Genomic DNA, 9,035 nt, shown 5'->3' on the forward strand with positions numbered 1-9,035 from the left:
ATCCATTTTCTTCTCTTCCAGTAGGTGGAGCTGTGCCCTCTGAGCGGAGCTTCTGCTCTCTACCTGCCCATAGCAATCCCTGTAAGGCGTCTCCTGGGAGTCTCTCGAACTTGTCAGTCCAGAGCCGTTTCACTTTTCCGGCCCTTACCCCCCTTCCTCCTGTCAGCCAGCCAGCCAGGTCCTGTTCACCAGAAGCGGTTCCCCAGAGATCTAGTTACACTTGCAGCCCCACCGCGTGTTCCATTTAAGCACCAGTGCTGTGGTAAACTGGAGGCTAAGACCTTGGGAGTCACCGCTGGTGATATGGGGGGTTGGGGGTCGGGGATCCCCTCTGCTTCCCTACAGACACGACCCCTGAGAGGTCCATGAAGTTTCCTGGCTGTTTGTATCTGGATGGGGAGGGAGTCACACACCTGCTAAAGTGGATTCTGCTGGGAAGGAATTCCGTCGGCCAACCTCCGATGACGTCACCTCTCTGCTATGGCGGACCCCAGGCTCCTTGCCAGAGTGTCTGAAGGGAGGGGTGGGACTGGTCCGTCCCCTGTTGGCTTCAGCTCCCAGCTCGCTATTTCATGAAGGCTTGGCTAAAGACTTCTTCCTGCCAAGCTGCATCTCGGAGGCTAGCGGGACCCAGTCATGTTTGCTGCTGGCGGACAGGCCGGCAGCCACGCCGTGGCGCGCGGACTGTGGCTAGCGGATCTGGACCTCTGCGTCTCCTGGCAGGGATTCGCTCATCTGGGGCAATCTGTCACTTCAAAAAATCCTAGTAACTCCCGGTCGGTCTCTCTTCAGTGGAATTTTGCTAGGAGATTCTCCGTTGGTAGAATCTAAGTGTTATCTATGCGTCTTTATGACCCCATCACTGGGGGGGTATTGAAAACGCTGCCTCTCCGCCCGCCGCCATGTTGGATCTCTGAAGTTTTCTTTTTATGTGTCTTTGCCTTGTTTTGGAGTCAGGGTGATATTGGCCTCACTGAATGAATTTGGCTCTTTTTCTACTTCTGAAATAAATTGGAGAGTATTGGTATTATTTCTTCTTTAAAGGTCTTGCAGAATTAGGCTGTGTATGAGTCTGGTCCTGGGCTTTTCTTGGTTGGTAGACTTTTGATGGCATCTTTTATTTTGTCACTTAAAATTGATCTGTTTAAACTGTGTATATCTTCTTGATTTAATCTGGGCAAATTATATAACTCTAGAAATTTGTTGATGCCTTCGTTATTTTCTATTTTATTGGAGTACAAGTTTTCAAAATAATTTCTAATTATCTTCTGTATTTCTATAGAGTCTGTTGTAATATTTCCTTTTTGATTATGTATGTTAGTTGAGTTTTCTCTCTCCTTCTCTATGTTAGCATGGCTAAGGGTCTGTCAATTTTATTTATTTTTTCAAAGAACCCACTTTTTGTTCTGTAAATTTTTTCAATTGTTTATTTGTTTCAATTTTATTGATTTCAGCTCTGATTTTAATTATTTCCTGTTTTCTGCTGCTTTTGGTGTCGATTTGTTCTTCTTTTTCTAGGGCTTTGAGATGTAATGCTAGGTCACTTATTTTTGACTTTTTCTTCTTTTAAGGAATGCACTCTATGCAATGAACTTTCCTTTTAAAACTGCTTTCATAGTGTCCTAGAGATTTTTGATATGTTGTATCTGTGTTCTCATTCAGCTCTAAAAAATTTTTAATTTCCTCCTTGATGTCTTCTGTAACCCAGTTTTAAAATTCAGTAGCATGTTATTTAGTCTCCAGGTGTTGGAGTGCGTTTTATATCTTATTTTATCATTGATTTCTAATTTCATTACATAATGATCTGATAGAATGCAGGATAGTATCTCTACTTTTTAATATTTGCTAAGAGTTGCTTTGTGGCATAGTATATGGTCTGTTTTAGAGAAGGATCCATGTACTGCTGAGAAGAAAGTATATTCTCTCATTGAAGAATGGAATATTCTATATATGTCAGTTAAGTCTAAGTTATTGTTTGTATTATTGAGTTCTATAGTTTCTTTGTTCAGCTTTTGTTTGGAAGATGTATCTAGTGATAAAAAAAGGTGTGTTAAAGTCACCCAAAATTATTATGTTGTGGTCTATTTGACTCTTGAATGTGAGAAAAGTTGGTTTGATGAACATAGATGCTCCATGGTTTGGGGCATATACATTTATAATTCTTAAGTCTTGTTGGTGTATGGGTCCCTGAGCAGTATGTAGTATCCTTCTTTATCTTTTTTGATTGACTTTTGTTTAAAGTCTACTCTATTTGATATGAGGATGAAACCCCTTCTTGCTTTCACAGTCCATGTGAGTGATATGATTTTTTCCCAACCCCTCACCTTCAGTTTGTGAATGTCTTTTTCTATGAGATGAGTCTCTTGGAGGCAGCATATTGTTGGGTCTTTTTTACTTGATACAATCTGCTAGTGTATGTCTTTTGATTGGTGAGTTTAGGCCATTAACCTTCAGGGTTATTATTGAGACATGATTTGTATTCCCAGCCATTTTTGTTTATTTTTTGTATTTAACTTGGTTTGTTTTCTTCTCTGATTAAATTTTCCTTTAGTGTAATCCCTCCCACTGCTGATTTTCATCATTGTTTTTAATTTCCTATGGTGACTTTCTGCCCTGCAGGGGGAGTGGTGGAAGGGGATGCTGTGTGCCTGGGACCTGCACAGGCTGGTATGAGTGGATCTGGTCCTGGCTTGATGTCCTGCGGTAGTCTGCTGGCAGGAAAGGGCAGCATTATTTTGATCATTCTAATCTTGTTCCTGAGGCTCTGCCCTGTTGGAGGCAAAAGCTTTCCAATTAAAGACTTTTTAGAGTGTATGACATATGTTAACTTTTCTTTGGTCAATGACCTTCCTTCCTTTTGAACATGAAGTATGGAAGTTGGAAGAGACTTATGTGGCCTTGGACAGTGGGGGGAAAGAGGCCATGTGTTTTCTCTTAGTTACTTCAGGTCCTCACTATTAGTAGGCTACTCTGAACTGGTTCCTAAGACCTTTAGGTTGGTGTCTCCTGAGAAAAGGAAGGTCTCATCTCATTGCTTGGTCCCCTTCTCCTGACCTGAGGTAAAGTCCAAAGTCTGGGTCACCTATTTCTGGTTGCTATTGGGCTTTCTCCTCAAACTTCAGACCTCCTCTGGTTCACTGGCTCACTGGGAACCTGTTTCTTCACCTTCTAGTGGAGCATGTGAAATTTTCAGGGTCCTGGCTTCCTATGTGCAGAAGATAAGGAGTTTCATGCTTTCTGCAAGCACATTTCTCTGCCAGTGCTTTGTTCCACATTGGGTGTGGCACCTATGTAGGCATATTAGTTTTGTATTGGCTGCCAAGTTACTACAAACTTATTGGCTTAAGCCAACAGAAATATATTATCTTACATGTTTGTAGGTCAGAAGTCCAAGAAGGTGTGGACAAGCCTTTGTTCCTTTCTGGAGGCTGTTGTCTTGTGTGGTTTCTAGAGGCCATCTATATTCCTTTGTTTAGGGGCCTGTTCCTCCATCTTCAATGCCAGAAACACAGCATGTTTGATAACTCTATCAACAGGATCTGTCACTTTGGATCCAGACTCTGCTCACCACAGGCTTTCTGTGTCTCATGAAAAGATATGTCTGACTTGGAAGGAGCCATGTGTGTCCCATAATGAAAAATGCAGTGTGTTAGGTCTTGAGGGCATCACATCAGGAAGATGTTACTGGGAAGTGGAGATAGAGAATGGATCTTTCAGCAGGTGGACTCTGGGAGTCTGTAAGTAAGTGAGCAGAACACACTGGCACAAGGAATTACCAGATAGGGGGTTTTGGGTCATGGAGAAGTTTAACAATAGATATTGTGCCAAGACAGATCCTGTGACTTCATTATCTTCTAGGCAGGATCCCTTCAGGGTGGGGGTTTTCCTGGACTACAGTGAAGGGGATGTCTCCTTCTATAACATGATTGGATGAGTCTCACATTTTCTATTTCCGTCCAGCTTCCTTCTCTAGAGCTCTCTTTCCATACTTCATGATTATGTATGAAGATGTTCCCATGACAATCTGCTCCATGAAGAGTGGGTCTGTACCCCTTAACAATTATCCTTTGGAGGAGATCCTGAGCATCCCAAGGGAGAGGTTCAGCTCAGGCTGTGGTGTTGATGATGCTCCCCCAGAGGCTGAAATCCATTACTTCCCTGACACTGCAAGGTTTTCTTCCCACATGGTCCCTTGCTGTTCCTGAGTTCCCACTGTGGTCCTTCCTTTGGCTACAGACTCCCTGTGACAAATCCCCTGATATGAGACTTGGAAGGCTCAGTGGACTTGTCCTCCTGTTCTTGTTCAGATGTATTGTTATGAGAGTTCTCTTCATGTCTTATAAGCAGATAGCAGAAGATAAAGTTGACTGTTTTGTAACTGGTTTAGGGAATGTGGAATTTAACTAAGAGGAGCATTTATTTTTGTTTTTTGGTATTAAAAGTTATTTCAGACAGGTGTGGCAGCACATACCTATTGTCCTAGATACTGGGGAGGCTAAGGCAGGAGGATAAATTTAGCCCATAAGTTTGAGACCAGCATGGGCACATTGTGGTACATTATCTAAAAAAAAAAAAACAAACTAAGGGGACACCACATTACTGGACTTAAATGTTTGCAGAGGAACCTTGAGGTTGAGAATGTTTCCCCGTTCTGTTTTTGCAGATTTGTACTATGAGATGATAGAAAGTTTATCATCCAAAAATTTCCAGAGAAATCAATAGTGTGTTAGTCACCTTTTTGTCTCTGTGAGGCAATCAACCTAAAGGAGGAGAGATTTATTATCCTCAAAATCTTAAGGTTTCAGTCCATAGTCACCTGGCTTTATTGTTTCTGAGGCAGAATGTGATGTGATGACAGGGAACAGTTGGTGGAGCTAGTGGCTCACCTCATGGCATACAGAAGGAAAGGGGGTGGGGAGGCAAGAGCAAGAGAGACAGAGGGCCTGGGACAAGACATAGTCTTCAAGAACACAGCCAAGTTACCTATTTCTTTCCTGTTTCCTAGTCCCCACCTCCTAAAGTTTCTACCACCTCCCAAAAGGGCCACTAGCTGGGGACCAAGCTTTTAACACATGATTCTTTGGAGGATATTTCAGTTCCAAACTCCAAAGAATGATTGAGTATTAAGAGAAGAGTCCAACATTCTATGTTATCTGCTTCTTATTCTGGGATGAATAAAACATACCTGTTTTTCCATACCTCAGTAAATTTCTGGTACCATTGAGAATGTTGTGCTGTGTTAATCCAGGGAATTAAGAATAAGGCAATAGATCCCCTCCTTAAAAAGCTATTAGTACATATTCATTGTACAAAATATTGGGTTTTATTTTGATAATTCCATACATGTATATAATGTACTTTGATCATATCCACCCTTCCTGCTACCCTCTTTGACTTTTCTCTCCATTTCCCTTTTGTGTCAATACTGCAACAGAGGAAAGAGAAGTATTACTTGAGGAACATAAATGAAAATGAGAATTTTCAGATGCAAGATGAATTGCAGCAAGCTTTGACCATAAGCATAGGTCCAGTTAATTTGTCTTCTCTTGGTGCTTCCAAGTCTGATGTTAATGGTATGGAAAACCACAGAAAGAAGAAGAGTCAGGACTATTGAAGAATTAGACCCTGTAAAATAAAGGTGTGTTCACTCTACCAGGTGAATAACTGTAACCAGTTGTTATGACTGGGGGAAAGATGACACAGGGAACTGGAAGATAGAAAGTACATATAACCACAGTCTTTCTAGAAATAAGAACTTGAATAGCTTTGTATATTTTCATTTTGCTTGTGGTGTATATGTGTGTATTTGTATATATTGACCATTTGCTTCCTCTCTCTTATATTTATGATTTTCTATACAAATTATTATCTTTTAGGTAACAGTATAGTCAATGAGTCTGACTGAATTTGAAGAGTAGATAATATAGCAGTGTAGTGTACAGTGCTTGGGAGTGCTTCTTTCCTTATGTGGGGGAACAGATGAGAACCTCTTCATTTGTCTGGTGGCTTTGTCATGATAGATTTGTTGTTTTATGGAAGTTCAAATGGTTTGGTGTAACATGTATGCATACATAAAATATAACGTCAAAAGTGTGGACAGAGTCCTGTATCATTTCATTGCATTCCTGTTCCAAATCCACTCTATGTTGATCTTCTTTAATTATTGGAACTGGACCTTGTAAACACTTTTTTGCCATCTGACACAATGTGAGATTGTTGGTACAATGCACTGGAAGGGCCACTGCAAGGCAAGTTAATTCATTCTTTCTTTTTCTTTCTTTCTCTCTCTCTCTCTCTCTCTCTCTCTCTCTCTCTCTCTCTCTCTCTCTCTTTCTTTCTTTCTTGGTACCAGGGATTGAACCAAGGGATGCTTAACCACTAAGCCACATCACAACATTTTTTTAAAAAAATATTTTTCTTTACTTGAGGATGGACACAATGCCATTTAATTTAGTTTATTTTTTAAATGTGGTGCTGAGGATCAAAGCTAGTGCCTCACACTTGCTTCACCACTGAGCTAAAACCCCCAACTCTTTTTAAATTTTAAGACACAGTTTTGCTACATTGCTTAGGGCCTGGCTAAGTTGCTGAGGCTGGCTTGTGATACTCCTGCCTCAGGGATTGCAGACATGGGCCACAATATTGGGCTGTTTTTTCTTTTTGATGCACCTTCCAGTGGTGTGCAAAAGGCTAACCTTTTGGTCACATAGTAAGAAATGTCTATATTGATATCTTTATCTATAATTTTAGTCGCTGCTTTAGTTTCCTGAAAAATGGTTTCTCTCCCTTGTCCCTAAAAACAGTTACTAATATCCTTAGAATTTCCTGGTGGAGATGAAAGGAGAGTCTGTTGTTATTAATAACCAGCCCCTTTCAGCCATCTGAGTTTATGTTAATAAGGTAACTTTTAGAAATCCCCTGTATTACTTCAGGATGGGGGCAAGTTGCCAAAGGAACAAATTTTGAGTAGAAAATTGAAAGAGGGGAGAAGGTAGGGCAGAAGGTTGAGTTAATTAGTTTCAAGCAGTCACTGATTTAATTAATCATAGTGGGAGTGTTTCTCCATAAAAACTTTGAGGGACTTTCTGAGTTGATGAACAACCTGTATTCTTATGGTGCCTCTCAAACTCCACCATGGGGACAGATACTCCTGAGCTCAAGAATTTTATGGGCCTCAACCTGTGTACATGTTCAGCTGGCTATTCACTATATCCTTTTCAAGATCTTTTGTAATAAATGGTTAGTAAACAGAGTTGTTTCTCTTGGTTTTGTGAGCCACTCTAGTAAATGGCTGTAGAAAATCATCCAATATGAGGATGGATCTTGGGAATGGAGGATGGGCCTTTGGAATGGGGTAGAAATTTAGGGATACTAAGGAAAAAACTGTGTAAAGGAGAAATGTGCCTACTGGGATGTGGAACAATAACATGTGAACTGCCTGTAACCTGGACAAAGAAACTTAAGGAACAGAAAGAGACCAAAATATAAAAATGCACCAAATAATCCCCTAAATTACTTTACAACTTTCCAGTTCTGCATAAATTTTCTGGAATGCAGCAAAGCAGAAACAAGATTTCAATAGAAAGACAATTCTACCCTTGTAAAGCAAGGGGCTAACATGATTGGATCAATCACCTGATCAATCAGATGAAACAAGATACAAGACTAGATTCCCTGAAGGGAAAACATCTTGCTCAATATTTCCCAATCTCCAGGGAAGTCCTGTCCCTTTGGATCATATATTATACTTTTGTACCCTAATAAAGAAACCTGACCTTAATCCCTGGTTGTGTGTCTCTTTTTGCCCACATTATTCTCTGAGGGTTCCTATATTCACTTTTCATTTTCTAATGATGGTCTTCCTCTCTTTGCTAAAGCCCAATACATCCTTAAGTTCTTTTCTATGTTATGGGCAAGAGTCTGAAAGGTCTGAGTAGAGGTTTCCTTTCCTACTGGAGAAACTTCACTGGATCTCCTATGGTGACAGGAATTTCAGAAACAAGTGGGTAACTTGAGGAGTCATCTTGTGATTGTCATCTGAAGTCAGGGGGGCATACTTTTAAGACTGTGGGGCCCACTTGACCTGTGGGGTCTCTGCTCATCCCTTAATTGAATTACAGGACACACAGATATGTGCAGAGAATTGGAGAATAACTTGGTGTGGAAAACTCCAAACATTTGGTGTCAGAAGTGTTCTGGAGGGCATTATGAAAGAGGACACCCAATTAGTTGGAGTATTATAAATCCCTTTCAACCTTCCAGTGGGCCATAGTCCCATCTTACCCATTGAGTTCTGCACCTCAGTCTCACTGGAAACCCTATCGTACATTTCTTCCTTCCTTTGCTACTCTGCCTCATCCCAAGAGGTAGTATCTGCTCACTATATATGTCATTTCTGCATTCTTTGGAGCCACCTTTTACTTCTTTTAGTAGATAACCACCTTTTACTTGTTAATTCTTTTCTTTTTTTAAGTGCTAGGGAATAAACCCAGGACCTCAGGCATGAATAAGACTGTATTAAGTTTTCCTTGTTCAAATGGTTTCTGGACTTTGATAGAAGCATCTAAACCACAATAATTTAGTACCTTTTAAAGGAGAGCACTGGCATGCTCACAGCGTGTGAAGAAGAGCAATTAAGGCATTGATCAATTTAGTAAAATGGTTAACTCCAACAATAATGTTATATAAATATCTTGATTTTTTGTAGATTTTAAGTATTTTCTATATGTAAATAGATTATTTGTCAGGTCAATGGAAAAAGTGTCAGCAACAGATGAGGAAGGAAAGAGAAGGAGGAGGATGAGTTCATCTCCTCACTCCACAATTGTTGTTTCCTCATCTTGCTTGCAGTCTACTCAGAATTATATCATCTGATTTAGAATGTGATTACATTAATCCTATATCATGTTGCTCAGAATTTTTTGGCCATACCATTGTCACCATATTCTGCTTGTTTCATTGCACTGCTTCATCGTCTCTCTAAACTTACCTGTTTCTACTTGGAATGTATATATTCAATATATATATATATACTG

The 9,035-nt window shown here is 40.3% G+C and overlaps 1 protein-coding gene and 1 pseudogene across 4 annotated transcripts in view; both read left to right on the forward strand.

The window, feature by feature from the left end:
• Positions 1-9,035, forward strand: part of LOC107143592 (butyrophilin subfamily 3 member A2-like) — a 113,535-nt gene that overhangs the window by 42,457 nt on the left and 62,043 nt on the right. The gene's annotated exons all lie outside the window — the stretch shown is intronic.
• LOC125617398 overlaps positions 1-9,035 on the forward strand; it is a 33,926-nt pseudogene that overhangs the window by 23,821 nt on the left and 1,070 nt on the right.

The sequence above is a fragment of the Marmota marmota genome, unplaced genomic scaffold (genome assembly GCF_001458135.2).
Source record: "Marmota marmota marmota unplaced genomic scaffold, marMar, whole genome shotgun sequence".
NCBI classification, from domain to species: Eukaryota; Metazoa; Chordata; class Mammalia; order Rodentia; family Sciuridae; genus Marmota; species Marmota marmota.